The sequence below is a fragment of the Phyllobates terribilis genome, unplaced genomic scaffold (genome assembly GCF_046119375.1).
Source record: "Phyllobates terribilis strain yellow unplaced genomic scaffold, ASM4611937v1 Scaffold_4__5_contigs__length_816908805, whole genome shotgun sequence".
Taxonomy (NCBI): Eukaryota; Metazoa; Chordata; class Amphibia; order Anura; family Dendrobatidae; genus Phyllobates; species Phyllobates terribilis.
Genome location: NW_027362764.1, coordinates 613,630,732 through 613,649,273, shown reverse-complemented (window position 1 = coordinate 613,649,273; position 18,542 = coordinate 613,630,732).

Genomic DNA, 18,542 nt, shown 5'->3' with positions numbered 1-18,542 from the left:
GAAAATGTGCCACAACCAACAGCCACATCTTCTCGCTCCCACTTCTTGACCGAATTACTAGGGAAGCCCAGAGCAACACCAGTATTGAGAACTGATCAGTGTGAACAGGTTATTAATTGGATAGCAGATAATACTTCCAGTTACCTGAGCACCACCACCTCCGGTCTGTCTTCCACACGGTCAACTCTTGGTAGCCGTGAGTCTCGACCGCATACTCCTCCTCACCCTGATGCTCCTTCCTCCCACCATGCCGAGTGTCGTCAGACAGCAAGTGATCCCACACTTGGGCACTCTGAAGAGCTGTTCACTGGTCCATTTCCATATTTGGTCCCCTCGCCTGATACGCTTGAAGTGGTGGAAAAGGAGATCCCATGTTGCGATGCCCAAATATTTGAACAGCCACGGCCACAGGAAGTCGACATTGGCAATCGGTCACAAGAGGTGGATGATGACGAGACACAATTGCCAGGAAGTGAGGAGGAGGATCGTGGTGCGCAAGTGGAAGAGGAGGAGGTGGTGGATGATCTAGTAACTGACCCAACGTGGAAGGAGGACATGCAGAGTGAGGCCAGCAGCACACAGGGGGAGGGAGGCAGAGTACCCCAACAGGCAGTAAGAAGCAGTGTGGTGGCCGCAGACAGAAGGCAGGCAAACGTTCTCCGTAATACCAAGACGAGGGACGTTGCCAGTACAAGCGGTAGGTTTTCCAGAGTCTAGAATTTTTTTAAAGACTCTGCTGATAACCCCAAAAAGGCCATATGTTCCACCTGCCATGCCAGCATCAGCAGGGGAGACAAAACTACCAGCCTGACCACCACCAGCATGATCAGGCACATGGCAGCAAAGCACCCGACTTTGTGGGGCGAAACCCAGGGTCCACGACCAGTGTCAGCGGGTGTCACCACTGCTTCTTCCACTGTTGTGCGTGCAATAGAACCCCCTGTTGTGTGTGCAAGGCAATCCCCTGTCCATACTGCATGTAAAGATGCCCCCTCCTCTCAGTCTTCACTTGTTATGGCAGTTTCTCAAGAAACAGCATCAACGTCCACGTCCACGTCCCACCGCAGCATTCAATTGTCCATATCCCAGACCTTTGAACGAAAGCAGAAATTCGCAGCTAACGCCCCACAGGCCACAGTTCTAAATTCGCACATTTCACGACTGCTTGCGTTGGAAATGCTGCCTTTTAGGCTGGTGGAGACGGAATCCTTCCGCAATCTTATGGCGGTGGCCGTCACTTGGTACTCGGTCCCCAGCTGACATTATTTTGCCCGGTGTGCCATCCCCGCACTACACAAGCACGTGTCCCAAAGCATCTGCCGTGCCCTCAACAACTCAGTTACTGGGAGAGTCCATCTGACAACGGACACGTGGACAAGTGCTTGTGGCCAGGGACGGTACATCTCTCTGACGGCACACTGGGTAAACATAGTGGAAGCCGGGACCCAGTCGGACCTTGGGACGGAACACATCCTCCCCACACAGAGGATTGCAGGCCCTATGTCAGTCAGAGTTGCCCCCACAGTGTACAGCTCCTGCGCATCCTCCTCCTCCTCATTTTCAGCCTCCATCTCAGATATCACATCAGTTACAAGCTGGAAGCATTGCAGTACTGCCTCCGCCAAGCGGCAACAGGCTGTGCTGAAACTCATAAGCTTAGGTGATAAACCTCACACTGCTTGTGAGTTGTGGACAGCTGTGAAAGAGCAGGCAGATCTGTGGCTGAGACCGCTGAACCTACATCCCGGCATGGTCGTGTGTGACAATGGCCGTAACCTGGTGGCGGCTCTGAGGCGAGGTGAGATCACACACGTACCATGCCTGGCTCATGTGCTTAACCTCGTGGTTCAGCAGTTTCTTAAATCATACCCCGAATTGCCAGATCTGCTCGTGAAAGTACGCCGCCTGTCAGCTCATTTTCGCAAGTCGGCTACAGCTTCCGCCGCCCTTGCTGTGTTGCAGCAGCGTTTGCAGCTTCCGGCACACCGACTGGTGTGTGATGTCCCCACATGTTGGAACTCTACCCTCCACATGTTGCAAAGGATTTCTGAGCAGAAGAGAGCAGTTGTGGAGTACCAGCTGCAACAAGGCCGTCGATATTCAGGTCAGACTCCACACATAAGACCTTATGAGTGGACCTGGATGTCTGACATATGTACCATCCTGACAAACTTTGAGGAGTCCACCAAGATGGTGAGTGGCGATGACGCCATCATTAGTGTCAGCATCCCACTTGTCTGTCTTTTGCAACGCTCTCTGCAGAGAATTAAAGAGGAGGCATTGCAGCCAGAGTGTGATGAGATGGATCAAGAAGCCGTAGCGGGCGATTACACACAGCCCAGCCTCATCTCATCCCAACGTGCATTGGGGGACAATGAGGGAGAGGAGGAGGAGGAAGAACAGGAGCTGCTATCATGCGTTGTAGACGGTAGTACCTGTACAAGTGTCATACCGTCGGTTCAGCGTGGGTGGCCTGAGGACAGGGGGGAGGAGGAAGAGGAGGAGGAGGAGAGCATGGTCAGTCGTCTTCTTGGTGAGGACACGGAAATCTTGCCCGTTACCAGTCTGGCACGCATGGCTGACTTTATGTTACACTGCCTTAACCGTGACCCTCGCGTTGTCAAAATGTTGGGTGACAGTCATTACTGGTTTGTGACACTTGTAGACCCCCGCTACAAGGAGAACTTTCACTCTCTTATTCCTGAGGTGGAGAGGTCTACAAAAATGGGGCAGTACCAGAAGGCCCTTGCTGCAGAACTCTTAAAAAAATTCCCATCTGAACACGCTAGCGGCAGAGGTCACAGTTCATTGCCCAACCAAGGCGTACAGGCGAGAGAGATGCAACTCCAATCCAGCAGAGGCAAGGGAACACTTTCAACGTTCTGGGACAGTTGTCTGACACCCGCCCAGCTTACAGGCCGTGAGGCGCGGGGTACTCTCACAAGGAGTGGAAAGTTTCAAAAGATGGTGAGGGAGTACCTTGCCGACTGTACCAGCGTCCTCCGTGATTCCTCTGTGCCTTTTAATTATTGGGTATCCAAGCTGGACACTTGGAATGAACTCACTCTGTATGCCTTGGAGGTCCTGGCCTGCCCTGCTGCTAGCGTGTTATCGGAGCGTGTTTTTAGTGCCGGAATTATAACTGATAAGCGCACTCGCCTGTCAACTGACAATGCTGACAAGCTGACCCTTATCAAAATGAACAAGGGCTGGATTGGGCCAGACTTCTCATCACCACCAAATGACAGCAGAGTAACATAAAGTCAAATCCACTGTGTTATTTCGGGAGGTGTATTCACATGCACCGCTTCACACCCACACATGGGTATACGCTTCCTCGTTTCGGCTGTTTTATCTTCTTCTCCTTATCCTCAGTCTCCACCACCACTATACCACCAGGGTGCCAGCATTGCCAGTTCCTCCGTCCTTATTTTTGGCAGCTTTTGCTTGTAAGGCATAAGCAAATACTATGGGACACCCACTCCCCAATAATGGGACTTATGTTTGTAATATGCTGTACTGCATGGCTCTTGTAAAGGGCATTGCAAGTTGCTCCGTCCTAATTTTTGGCAGCTTTTGCTTGCAAGGCATAAGCAAATACTATGGGAGACCCACTCCCCAATAATGGGACTTATGTTTGTAATATGCTGTACTGCATGGCTCTTGTAAGGGGCATTGCAAGTTGCTCCGTCCTAATTTTTGGCAGCTTTTGCTTGCAAGGCATAAGCAAATACTATGGGAGACCCACTCCCCAATAATGGGACTTATGTTTGTAATATGCTATACTGCATGGCTCTTGTAAGGGGCATTGCAAGTTGCTCCGCCCTAATTTTTGGCAGCTTTTGCTTGCAAGGCATAAGCAAATACTATGGGAGACCCACTCCCCAATAATGGGACGTATGTTTGTAATATGCTGTACTGCATGGCTCTTGTAAGGGGCATTGCAAGTTGCTCCGTCCTAATTTTTGGCAGCTTTTGCTTGCAAGGCATAAGCAAATACTATGGGACACCCACTCCCCAATAATGGGACTTATGTTTGCAATATGCTGTACTGCATGTGACGTGCCCCCTGGGCCGTGTGTACACGTGTGTGGGATACCCAGTGCCGGGTCTCTGGGGTCTGTAGTCTCCGTGGCGGTGACCCGGTCCCGTGGCTCAGGCTGGTCAAACCAGTGGCAGTCTTTCTTAGGTTTTGAGGTTAATTGTCCGACTGCGCCACCCGTGGATTGGGGTCAGGGAGTACCACCGCTGCGAGGCAGACCGCTGAGGCTGGTGTTGTGTGCGCAGCAGAGAATGGGATAACTCCCCACGGAAGGAGTATAGCCTCATGGCAGTGAGTGTGGATGATGGGGGTGATGGTGCACGAGCGCAGCAGGAACGGCTCAGAGTCTTTGCAGTGCAGTTCAGGGTCTTTGCTGATGATTATAAGGTAGACCCTCCCGGGAGTACTGGCTAGCATAAGAGGCCTGGTCAGTCTGTGAGCAAGCAGCAGTTCCCCTGGCCAGGTGGAGTTGTAGGCCTCCCAGTCTGTCTGCACTCTTCCTGGCTACCTTGCTGTAAGCGGGTAGAAGTAGCCCACGTTCCTGAGTGTACCGTGTAGTGCTCACCCGTATGGCTGGTGACTTTGGGCCATCTGTTAGCCTCCGCTCCACGACGGCGGTGCTGGTCCCTTGCTTGTGACTGAGCCTCCGGGCTTCTATGGCCAGAGGACCTGAAATCCCCTGCCGGCTGGTTTCTGCTGCTGGATATATAAGTCCTCACAGCCTCGGACTCCTGTGTCCGGTTCCTATTGTCTTCTGCCAGGGCGAGCTCTGCTCAGCTTCCAGCCCCTGGTCTTTAGCTCCTAGCTCCTACAGAGCTCCATGCTGTTACTTTCCCTTGCTCTCACTCTGACTCTGACTGTTCTCTGTTCTCTGACTCACTCAACCCCGCTCCAGATCCAGTTTATAAGGGCAGAATTCTCCCCTCCCAGGACTGGGGCAGGAGGATTTTGCATGTTTAAGGGATCCTGACCAGGAAACCTCCCACTTGCTCTCCGACGTAATATCTCTATTACTGTGGTGACCAGACCCCTGGGGTGCCACACATGGCTCTTGTAAGGGGCATTGCAGTTCCTCATAATTTTTGGAAAGCCTTCCATTTACTGCTTAGGCCAACAGTGCACAGGAGACCCAGTTGCTATAAATGGAAAAAAAGGTTTAGTTAACGCCCTCTGACCTCCATGTCATTTCCAAGGGGCATTGGAGTGCCTCGAAATATTTGGTAGGTATTGCACTCACTGTATGCCCTATAACTGTGTAGCCGAACCGCTCCTTTTGTTACAGAAACATATCCTACAAGACATATCTGGTTGACTGGCCTGATATTGATGTGAATGGTCCCTGTTCCTCCTGCTCTTTCTCCTTTGCCACTACCTCATCCATCATTTATCACCTGAAGCTTTGTTTTAACGGGAGTCATAGAACTTGGATAGTAGCAGGAAAACATCCAGCAATCCTTGGAGGAGGTAGGATATGCGCCAAAACGCTGACCACCTCAGGCCTAGCCGCTACTACATACATGCGCTTGCATTACAACAAAACAAAGCAGATGCTAACTTCTATCATCCTCATCATGCTCCTCACCTTGGCAATCTCAACTCCCCTTATGGAGAAGCCGGGGCCCACCGGAGGAGTCTGATAGTCCAGTGGGCTCGGCCAATGCTGCCCTAAAGCAGGCAAGGCTAAGCTAAGAAAAGTGTGGGAAAGGTTACTGGGACAAATAGGGGTGGCTGGAGATCGATTATGGACACCCAGCCACCCCCTGGAGGCTGGGGAGCAAGCGGGGACACCCGGCCACCAGGCGGCTGGGGATTGAGTATGGATACCAGGCCGCCGACACAGCCATGGCGTGGTGGCCAGATTCCACCTCCACATGCCTAAAAGGCCCAATTTAAAGTGCAAGAAAGCAAGCAGTATGGTATTGCAGCCTGGGGGTGGGTGGGTGGCAGGCTACATACTTGCGCTTGCATTGCAAGGAATGGGAGAGGTACAATTGAACACTGCCCTGGGACAAGGACTTGAATGGGGATAGTTGCAAGTCTGCAACGACAGGTGCAAGTGGGGGGCATCTTCACATGTACCATGAACATGGAATTGGCATGCACACACTACAGCGGAATAGGCTCTCCTTCCCACTAAATGCACTGGGGAGGGCACAGGTAATGTTTTGGTATACGCACTTAATCTTATGTATAAGGCACACCAGGACAAATAGGGGCGGCTGGGGACTGAGTATGGATACCTCGCTGCCGAAGCAGCCATGAGGTAGTGGCCAGGTTCGGCCTCCTCCAAACTAAAAGGCCCCATTTCAAGTGCAAGCTAGCAGTATGGAATTGCTGTCTGGGGGTGGGTGGGTGGCAGGCTGCACACTTACACTTGTATTAAAAGAAAACATAGCAGATGCTAACTTCTGTCATCATCATCATGCTCCTCACCTTGGCACTCTCAACTCCACCGATGGAGAAGTCAGGGCCCACCGGAGGAGTCTGGTTCTCTGGTGGGCTCGTCCAATGCTGCCTAAAGCAGGCCAGGCTAAGAAAAGTGTGTTGGGGGATGTTCCAAGGAGAAATAGGGGCGGCTGGGGACCGTTTATGGACACCCGGCTGCCCCCAGGTGGCTGGGGACCATGTGTGGACACCCGGCCGCGGGGCGGCTGGGGACTGAGTATGGACACCCGGCCGCCGGGCGGCTGGGGACTGAGTATGGAACAATTTCAAGTTCAAGCAAGCAAGCAGTATGGTATTGCAGCCTGGGGGTGGGTGGGTGGCAGGCTGCATACTTGCGCTTGTGTTGCAAGGAATGGGGGAGGTACAATTGAACACTGCCCTGGGACTAGAACTTGCATGGGGATAGTTGCAAGTCTGCATCTTCTAATGCGGCAATGATCACTTATGATGGGCACACTTTTAGACAGTGACCTGGGAGTCAGAGATACTTCCAGGGGTCTTCCCCATGCTGTTCCCATGTCTTTTCAGCACTTTATGCATGTGTCACCCAGCACATGGCCAGATAAGGTTGTAAAATGTTAAAATGACATTTCCCGGTGAATGCATTTGTCATAGTTGAAAGCAATACAAAAGTGCAAAGACGCATAAAAAATGCTACTTGTGAACATAGCCGAAGGTGTGGAGGAGTATTTTTGTTTTTGGTGATTTATTTTAACTTATACACAAGTCTTTTCCCTGGAAAGGAACTTCCTTAACATATTTCACAGGAAAAAAGTTTCACTTTCGTTTTTGAATGTTTTATTGTGAGCCCGTAAAAGTGGATTAATACCTCTGACCACGTTGTTGACAGCAGTGACCTGGGGGTCAGAAATGCTTCCTGGGGCGATCCCCATGCTGTCCCCATGTCATTTGAGCACTGTCACTATCGTTTTGGGCACTTGTTTGGCTTTTAAAAGACTGCCGGGGGTGCCACCGCAAAAATGCTCGAGTCTCCCATAGACTAACATTGGGCTCGTTGCTCGGGTCGAGCACCCGAGTGTCACGGCGAGCTCGGCCTGAGCTTCGAGCACCCGAGCATTTTAGTGCTCGCTCAACACTACACACAATCCAATCTGTAAATACAACGGGATTCTAAGAGTAGGACGCCTGGGGTCATCTCACCACCACGAATGCTGGAAGGGACTGAAATGAACCCAACAATGGTTGTGCCACCCATCTTACATTCATTTTATCGCATGAAGTGCAAAGCCACCGTTGAGAGAGTTCTGCCAGATTTAAAATGTATATCGACCAATGCAAAGTTAGAAAAATGCTGCTGAATCCGTTTACGTAGATTTTGTGACGTTTGACCCACATACAATTGTTGACATGGGCATATTAAGGCGTATATTAAATTTTTTGATCGACAGTTAATGTACTTATCCAGTACATATTACTTTTGGTCAACTGGATTAATAAAAATATGTGCCGAAAGCACAGAGAGCCAAATGGAACAGCCCCCACAGGCATACGATCCTTGATGGAAACGCCTCTGGCCAGCCTATTAATGGGGCGGGTAAAGAGACTTCTGACAAGATGATCTTTAAGATTCTTGGCTCTCCTAGCCGTAAGCAATGGTCTAGTAGAAATAATGTTCTTTAACTTAAATTCAAATGTAAGAATACTCCAATTCTTATAAAGCAACTGATGGAGATCCCTCCATTTGTTGTAACTGATAATTAGCTGGATAGATGCATCCTCACTTTTGGGTCATGGTTAGTGTTGAGCATTCCGATACTGAAATATCGGGTATCGGCCGATATTCGCTGTATCGGAATTCCGATACTTAATTCTGATACTTTTACAATATCGAATACCGGAATCGGAAGTTCCCATAATGCCTGCGCTCTGCAGTGTCTCTGAAGGATGACAAGCTGGATGGCAGCACTCAGCTGCGATCCAGCCTGTCATCAGAATGAAATCCCAGCGTGGGAGAATTCTCCTGATTGTTTAAAAGCCAGCGGGCGGTAAAAAGCCGCCGGCTTTTAAACAATCACACAGCCCCATACTGCTTCCCCGCAGCCTCCCACCCCGATCCTCCTCTCCCCTCGCCACCTCCCATCCCGATCGTAAGTTAGGACCGGGCGGGGAGCGCAGCACCAAGGAGCGGGGAGCGAAGGACCCGGGCGGAGAAGCCGGCAGTGAAAAGACTTCACCGCCGGCTTTCCCGTTCTGTGCTGCTCTCTCCCGCCGGTTATTTCAAATGAACAGCTGAGGTATCAGGTGATGCTGATCAGCTGTTCATTTGAAGTAGCCGCGGTGCCCTCGGAGGGTTCATGTGAGTTCATGCTTGACTGCATTGCATGAACTCACATGAACTTTCCCACGGTCGCACAGGTCAGCCTCACCTCCCAGACCGGTCATGATTGGTGTGTGTGTGGGTGTCTGTGCGGTGTCTGCGGGTGTGTGCGGTGTCTGCGGGTGTGTGCGGTGTCTGTGCGGTGTCTGCGCGATGTCTGCGGGTGTGTGCGGTGTCTGTGCGATGTCTGCGGGTGTGTGCGATGTCTGCGGGTGTGCGCGGTGTCTGTGCGATGTCTGTGCGATGTCTGCGGGTGTGTGCGATGTCTGCGGGTGTGCGCGGTGTCTGTGCGATGTCTGCGGGTGTGTGCGGGTGTGCGCGGTGTCTGTGCGATATCTGGGGGTGTGTGCGGTGTCTGTGCGATGTGTGCGGTGTCTGTGTGATGTCTGCGGGTGTGCGCGGTGTCTGTGCGATGTGTGCGGGTGTGTGCGTGCAGGCAGACATAGGCCGATGTGACACTACTACTCCCATCGGCCTATGTCTGTCCCCCGTCCACTCGTGCCAGCAGGATCAGCTCGATGGGAGCAGTAGTTCCCATCAGCCTGATCCTGCTATTTAAATTGCCCTACTGTGTCCCCAATAAATTTTAAATACATGTCATTGGTGGCCAGTGGTTACCTACAATAAATTAGTTCATACATTACCTGTCCCCGCCAATCGCCACCTAAAATAAAGTAAAAAATAAAAAACTACACCTATACTCACCAAGACACCTAATTCCCCGAAGCCATCGATCTCCTGTAATAAAATATAAAATAATAAACCACAACCTTATCCTTACCCCTCCGTAGTAGTCCACGAGTGTCCCACGAAGATCTCCAGTTCAGAGCAGCCACATAGAATGTGACCGCTCTGAACCGCTGCCGCCGCTAGAATGACGGGGCCGTAAAGCAGCCCAGTCATTGCATAAGCGGGTTCGCCGGAGTTCAGGCAGCGCTGCTCCGGTTAGCTGCTTTACGGCCCCGCTGTACCGTGAGAAATTCCCACGGTACAGCAGTGCCGTAAAGGAGGTCTCCGGAGCTGCGCTGACTGAATGCACTCCGGTGACCTCAGTCAGAGGCTCCCGCTGCCGGGAGCAGACGTGTTCCCGGCAGCGTGAGCTTACAGCAGCCATGCACAGCTGTCACCATCTCCAGATGTGACAGCTGTGCATGGGAGATCAGCGCAGGAACGTGGACAGGTAACTATTTTTTTTTTAGTAAACTAAGAATTAAATAAAATGGTGTGTTTTATTTCAAATAAATTATTTTTTTCTGGGTGTAGTGTGTTTTTTTATTTTTAACACTTTGTAGGTTAGTAATGGGGGTGTCTTATAGACGCCCATCATTACTAACCTGGGCTTCATGGCAGCTGGCGCTGACATGAACCCCAGCCCCATTACCCCCTGCCACCGCACCAGGGCAGCGTGGAAGAGCGAGGCTAAGTGCCAGAGTTGGCGCATCCTATGGATGCGCCATTTCTGGGGCGGCTGACGGCTGGTGTTTATAGCCTGGGAGGGGGCCAATATTCATGGCACCCTTCCTGGGCTATTAATATCAGCCCCCAGCTGTCTGCCTAGCCTTTGCTAGCTATTAAAATAGGGGGGACCCCACGTCATTTTTTTGGGGGGGTCCCCCATTTTAATAGCTAGTAAAGGCTATGTATTCATCTGGGGGCTGATATTAGTAGCCTGGGAAGCTCCGTGGGTATTACCCCCTTCCCAGGCTTCAAACATCTGCCCCAGCCGTCTGCTTAACCTCCGCTAGAGACAAAAATTATGGGGCATCCCACGCCAATTTTTTTTTTAAATAAATCCTTTATTTTAACACTAAATGACATTTGAGGAGTTAATAAAGATGCAGTCCCTAAATTATTATTTATTTTTTAATTAATTTTTCCCCAAAATTTTGACGTGGGCTTTGCCATATTTTTGTATGCCAGCCAGGTACAGCATCCAGCTTCTATGAACGCGCCATTTTCTGGGGTGGCTGCGGACTGCAATTTGCAGTGGGGGGGAGGCCCAGAAAGCTTGGGTCTCCCTGCACTGCAGATTCCATCCCCCAGCTGCCTAGTTGTACCTGGCTGGACACAAATATAGTGCGAAGCCCCACTTCAATTTTTTTAAATTATTTCAGGAAATTCATGAAATAATTAAAAAAAAATTGACGTGGGGCTTCGCACTATATTTGTGTCCAGCCAGGTACAGCAGGCAGGAACGGACTGCCCCCAACCACCAGCTGCCTATTTGTACCTGGCCGGACACAACAATATAGGGAAGCCCTTTTTTTCTTAATTATTTCATGAATTTCATGAAATAATTTAAAAAAAAAGTACGTGGGGCTTCGCCCTATTTTTGTGTCCAGCCAGGTACATCTAGGCAGCTGGGGGCTGGAATCTGCAGCGCAGGGAGGCCCAAGCTTTCTGGGCCCCACCCGCTGCAAATTGCAGTCCGCAGCTGCCCCGGAAAATGGCGCGTTCATAGAAGCGCCATCTTCTGGCGCTGTACCCAACTCATCCAGGGCCCTGGTGCGGTGGCTCACTGGGTAATAAAGGGGTTAAAGCCAGCTTGGCATTATCAGCTGGCCCTAAGCCCGAAATTCATGGGGTCACGCCAATATTAGACATGACCACCATGAATTTCTAGTAAAGTATTTAAAAAAAACACAACACCCAGAATAAAGTTGTAACGGGTCCGGGAGGCGGAACCTCTGAGCTACTATACAAGGGGGCGGCCCTTGTAAGGGAGCGGGTGGCAGTCTCTGGGTGAACGGACAGGGAGTTACGGCAAGTGATCAGGGCAGTCTCTGGGTAAGGGGTAGGTACGACCTGTGATGGCAGAGCCTCCGGGTAGGCTAGCAGGCAGATGGTAGATGTGTGCTCCCAGGTGAGCAAGCGAGAGTCTCTGGAATAGCAGGTGGTCACGGCACGTGACGGCGGAACTTCCGGGCTGGCAGGCAGGTAGGTAACGGAGAAGCGCTCCCAGGTGAGTGGGCAAGAGTCTCTGGAATAGCTGGTGGTCACCGCACGTGACAACAGGACCTCCGGGCTGGCAAGCAGGCAGATAACGGAGAAGCGCTCCCAGGTGAGCGGGCAAGCTGGTCCATAGACAGACTGACCGGAGTAGTAAGGCAGACCGTCGGACCTCAGGCAAGCAGGCAGGTAGCTGATATGCGCTCCCAGGTGAGCGGGCAGGCTGGTCCTTTAGACAGACTGACAGGAGTAGTAAGGCAGACCGTCGGACCTCAGACTGGCAGACAGGTAACAAGTATTCAGGCAGGAATCAGGCAGGTAACTGGCAGGTAACTAGCAGGAAACTGGCAGGAAACTGGCAGGTAACTGGCAACGGGACCTGAGGGCTGAAGCACAGGTGAGACACAGGTGCAAACAACATTGCTCGGGCACCTCCATTTTGGAGGAGGTGCCTTATATATGATGAAGTCCTCCGGCCATTGGCCGGGGACTCCTTAGGACGGCGCGCGCGGCCCCTTTAAGAGGAGGGGAGCGCGCACGCGCGCGCCCTAAGCACAGGGGCCGGGAAGGAGCGCGCGCTGAGAGCAGAGCGGGAGGAGGACGCCGGGAAGGAGCGCGCGCTGACAGCAGAGCGGGGAGAGGACGCCGGGCACGGAGCAGAGCGGTGAGGGGAGCAGCGTCCCTGCCTAGCAGAGGGCAGGGACGCCAGCGCTACAAAAGTCCTTTAATTGAAATAAAGACACAATTCTTTATTGTTCTAAATTAAACCATACTTACCGTCACGCCCATTCCAGCTGAAGCCAACGATCTCCTGCAATAAAAGAAAAATAATAAACCAACATCATCCTTACCTTTCCATGGTTCCCACGACAGCTTCAGCTCTGCTACATCGAGATGACAGGCTGGACCGCAGCAGAACGCTGCAATCCAGCCTGTCATCCCGCAGACACTGAGAAGCGCAGGCATGCTTGCGCTCCTCAGTGTCTCTCTGTGACGTCATCCAGATGAGCCGAGTTCATGTCCAATGAACTCGGCTCACCTCATGCATGTCACTGACAGCGTGGGAGAATTCTCCTGCACTCAGCGCTTCAGCGTGAGAATTCTCCCACGTTGTCAGTGACGTGCATGAGGTGAGCTGAGTTCATTGTCGGCTCATCTGGATGCCGTCACAGAGAGACACTGAGGAGCGCAAGCATGCCTGCGCTTCTCAGTGTCTGCGGGATGACAGGCTGGATGGCAGCTTTCTCCTGCAGTCCAGCCTGTCATCTCGATGTAGCAGAGCTGAAGCTGTCGTGGGAACCATGGAAAGGTAAGGATGATGTTGCTTTATTATTTTTCTTTTATTGCAGGAGATCGTTGGCTTCAGCTGGAATGGGCGTGACGGTAAGTATGGTTTAATTTAGAACAATAAAGAATTTTGTGTTTATTTCAATTAAAGGACTTTATTCTGGGTGTTTGTGTTTTTTTATTTAACTTTGACTATGGGGTTAGTAATGGGGGTGTCTTATAGACGCCTCTCCATTACTAACCTGGGCTTGATGTCAGCTGGTATTATAAGCTGACATCAACCCCAACCCTATTACCCCACTGCCACCGCTACAGGGCAGTGGGAAGAGCGAGGCTAAGTGCCAGAATTGGCGCATCCTATGGATGCGCCATTTCTGGGGCGGCTGACAGCTGGTGTTTCTAGCCTGGGAGGGGGCCAATATTCATGGCACCCTTCCTGGGCTATTAATATCAGCCCCCAGCTGTCTGCCTAGCCTTTGCTAGCTATTAAATTAGGGGGGACCCCACGTCATTTTTTTGGGGGGGTCCCCCATTTTAATAGCTAGTAAAGGCTAAGTATTCCGCTGGGGGCTGATATTAGCAGCCTGGGAAGCTCCGTGGGTATTACCCCCTTCCCAGGCTTCAAACATCTGCCCCAGCCGTCTGCTTAACCTCCGCTAGAGACTAAAATTAAGGGGAACCCCACGCCAATTTTTTTTTAAATAAATCCTTTATTTTAACACTAAATGACAAGTACAGTAAGCAACACTGTCACTGTACTTCATATATATGTGACTAACATGTTTTTATCTATCTAATCTATGTATGATTCTCTATTCCTTCTATTCTAAATTGTCGGGTACAGATGCTGAATTGCCGGCCGGCTTTCTTAAAGAGACGGTGCATGAAAACACTATTATTTTTTTAAATAAATCCTTTACACTAAATGACAAGTACAGTAAGCAACACTGTCACTGTACTTCATATATATGTGACTGACATGTTTCTATCTATCTAATCTATGTGTGAAGCTCTATTCTGTCTGTTATAAATTGTCGGGTACCGCTGCTGAATTGCCGGCCGGCTTTTTTAAAGAGACGGTGCATGAAAACACTAATATTTTTTTAAATAAATCCTTTGCACTAAATGACAAGTACATTAAGCAACACTGTCACTGTACTTCATATATATGTGACTGACATGTTTCTATCTATCTAATCTATGTGTGAAGCTCTATTCTTTCTGTTGTAAATTGTCGGGTACCGGTGTATGCCGCTGATGAATTGCCGGCTTTTCGCATAATACATTCTACATTATTCTTAGTTGTTTTACTTCATGTAGAATTAACCTGCAAGGAAAGAAAGGGTTTATTTTCATTCCGATATTTCTGTCCCATTGACTTGCATTGTTTTCCGGTATCGGAATCGGCGATATCCGATTCTTTTTGAGTATCGGTCCGATCCAATCCGATATGATATTTCCTGATATCGGAAGGTATCGCTCAACACTAGTCATGGTTGTAGCAGATCCACTCTATTAACCTGTTACACTCAACAGCCTCCTCGATAACTTTCTTGGGATAATCCCTAGCTTTAAAGAGAGATTTAAGATCATCTACCTGTAAAGAAAAATCAGATGTATTACTCAAATTCAGTTTTGCTCTAATGAGCTGGCTAAAGGGAATTCCTTTTTTGAGGTGTGTTGGGTGGAAGCTAATGTAGTGCAACAAACTATTGGTGGAAGTCGTCTTTCGGTACAGGTTGGAATGAATATTTTGATGATATACTGTATAGTGAGTTCAACGTCCTGGAAACTTAAAGATGTAGAGCAAGTGTATAAAGTGAGGTGAATATTACAATCATTAGAGTGCAGAACTGAAATGAACTTCTGACATTGCTCAGCTGAACCTGTCCACAACAAGAGCAGCTTGTCTGTATAACGATACCATCTATAAACATTTTGTTTAAAATCAGTTAAAGGGTACACATGTGCCCCCTGCTCCATAAAAAGTTATGAATGAATAAAAAATAAATCCATAGATTATGGTTAACGCGGGACATTGTTATGTCCACTAATGAATTCAGAGCATAAAGAGTTAGCACACTGAGTTTAATGTGTGAAATGCTGAGTCATGGGAATGTGGAATTAGCATTAGCATACTAGCTAAAGCCCTCTGAATGTGCACAAAAAGCTTGCTTCTCTAGAGAGGGGAGAGGCTTGCAGACAAGCTGGCAGGCAAAAGAGGAGAGAGCCCAACTGAAGATGTCAGCAAGATCTGCTAGATAGAAAGAGGTAACACTTTCCAATTGCTGTGACACCCAAAGTGACTAAATATGGCCAAAAAAGAGCATGTACACAGCACCAACCTGCATTGCATTTTATGTAGTCTGCCCCAGATGCAAAATATTAGCTAACCTTGCTGAGGGAGACCCCATTACAGAGAGAGCAAGGACTGGGAGCATAAAGGCTAATTCCTGTTAGAGAAGTGTAGTGATAAGCGAGCACTAAAATGCTCGGGTGCTCATTGCTCGAGTTGAGCAAACTGGAATGATCGGGTGCTCGATCCGAGCAACGAGCCCAATGTAAGTCTATGGGAAACTCAAGCATTTTCTGGCAACTCCACCCGGCGGTCTGCAGAGGGTCTAAAAATTGCCCAAATCAATGGGAACAGTGCTCAAATGACATGGGAACAGCATGGGGAAGACCCCTGGAAGCATTTCTGACTCCCAAGTCACTGCTGTCAACAATGTTGTCAGAGCTATTACGCCAATTTTACTGACTCACAATAAAACATACAAAAGCAAAATCAAAATGTTTTTTCCTGGAAAATATGTTAAGGAACATCCTTTCCAGGGTATCCTTTACAACCTTTCCAGGGTAATGACTTGTATATAAGACAAAATAAATAACCAAAAGCAAAAATGCTCCTCCACACCTTGGGCTATGTTCACATGTAGCGTTTTTTATGCGCTTTTGCACTTTTGCATTGCTTTCAACCAAGACAAATGTATTCCCTGGGAAATGTAATTTTAACACTTTACAACCTTATCTGGCAATGTGGTGTGCGACACATCATCAGTAGTGTTGAGCCACCCCCGTAGTGTTCGAGTTCGGTTCGGTTCGTCGAACACCCGTGTGTTCGCCGAACTGTTCGTCGAACTGTTCGTCGAACACCTTCGAACACCGTTAAAACCAATGGCAGGCAAACAAAAACACATAGAAACACATAGAAAACACCTTCAAAGGTGTCCAAAAGCTGACAAACTGCTCAGAAGACACAACTAACACATGGAAAAGTGACAAGTACATATAGTCATGCGAAAAGAAAAGAGGTGGAGGAGTAAAAGGAGGGGGAGACACAGATATAGGCATGTCATGCCCTTCTAAAATCCAAAAAGTGAGAAGCCGAGACGGCCAGTCCGCTCCTGCCCGTGCCACCTCCGTGTCGCCGGGTTTGTGCCAGAGCCGCGGTGAACCCTGACGGCCAGCCCCCCTCTCCCAATACTGGTGCCTGTCCGCTGGTGGGTCGAGAGAGCCCCCCTGTGGTGGAGGCAGCTCTAAGCTTTTTAATTTAAATTGTCCCTCTAATTTGAATGAATACACTTTAAATCCATTTACAAGGATCTATTGGAGGGCAAGTCTCATGCCAGCAGCCGCGTAATTCCAGCTCCAGTAGCGTCCACTAAAGCTGCTGCAGTTAAAAAGCTTTTATAAGGATCGAGCTCGGCTGTCCACCGCAAGGCATCCTAGTGCCAGTCCCAGCCCCTATGCCTTGGGGTGCCTCCTGATGCTCTTCACTAAGTATCCCGTGGTCCCGAAGCATTTCCTTTGAAAAAATTAAGTGTCCAAACTACAGGTGGTGTAGCTTGCTTAACAGCCGGGATAATCCGCTGACTAGCAGACACTGCTACTAGGCACAAAGTATTTCCTGGGCTAGATGCAGTTAAAAATTTGTAAGTAGATACTCTCGTTGGATGCTGAGAAAGCATTCCATAGAGTCTCCTGGCACGCCATATATGATTCTCTTAAAAAGCTTGGGGTAGGGGTCTAGGGGACCCTTTTATAGCCAAAATCACGGCCCTGTATCACAATACGTCACCTAGGCTGAAGATAAATGGAACTGTAGCACCGAGGGCTCGGTTGCTACAGACGTATTGCACCTCACCCAGAGGTGTGATATCTCACTCTCAGATAAGGATGGAGTGTGGATCAGGACCCGACACCTGCATGCATTACACCACATTGCCGTGGGGCAGGGCGACCAATATGCCCCTGAGATGGGCACGACAGTCCCTGTCCCTGGCTGGAGTGGGGGGAGGGATCACTGAGGAAGGGGAACCCTGCAGTGCAGGAGCAGGGAGGAAGCAGTTCCTGGGTGCATTGAGAAGGGAGTATAAAAGGTGGGCACCATCTTAGTTCAGTGCAGAGAAGTCTGAGCAGAAGTGGCAGGGAGCAGGGGCTCTGCATGAGCTCTGCTCCGGAGGCGGGCCTAGTAACAGAGGCCCAGGCCTGCAAGAGGGAGAAGGAAGGAAGAGGAGCGGAGAAGGCTCCAGGAACGAGGAATGAAGGGATCCCAGGGGTGCGGACGGGCGAGTCGCCACCGCACGCCCGAATCCACCTGCGTGGAGGGGTCAGGCCAAAGGGGGAGACCGGTCCCCGAACTAGTGGATGCAGGAAACGACCCTCAGCTAGAAACCGGAGGCTCTGACATTTTATGTGGCGCAGCCCCTTGCTCCACCCGCTAGGAAGGCACCACATAGGGTCAGGGAAACTGGCGCCAAGTTTACCAAGAGGAGGCCCGAGGCAGCCGGACAGAAGTGTTGGTAAGAAAGACCAGACAAAGGACACACAAAGGGGGTCCTGTGAAGCGCTCCAAAGTTATCTGGGAGTTGTCTGAGCCCCTCACCTGGTGAGCACAGTACGACGTGGGCAGCCGTTACCTGCAGACGTGGTCTGGATAATAAGAACTGTGAGTAAAGGCCCTGAACTGCATCACTGACTCCGTGTCGTTACTGCTGCTGCCCTGCACCATCACCCCCATCCTCCGCATACACTGCCCTGAGGCTATACTCCTCCCGTGGGGAGTTATGCTACGCTCTGCTGCACCCACAACACCAGCCTTAGCGGTCTGCCCTGTAGCGGCGGTTCACTCTGACCGCAATCCACGGGTGGCGTAGTCGGACATTTAAACATCAAAACCACATAAATAGTTCCGCCACTGGTTTGACCGCCCTGAGCCACGGAACCGGATCGCCACCACGAAGACTACAACCACCAGCATCCACCAAAAAGGGTCCGGCTCCGGGTGTCCCAAGGCCCAGGGGGTGCGTCAGAACATTTTCATCACCTTTCACAATCACCAATGGGACAAGGCAGGGATGTCCTCTGTCCCCTCTCTTATACATCCTAGTGACGGAGCACCTGCTCTCATCAATTCGCCATAACCCCAATATTAGGTGGATTGAGGTGGGAGGCACCGAGTACAAGTGCTCTCTATTTGCT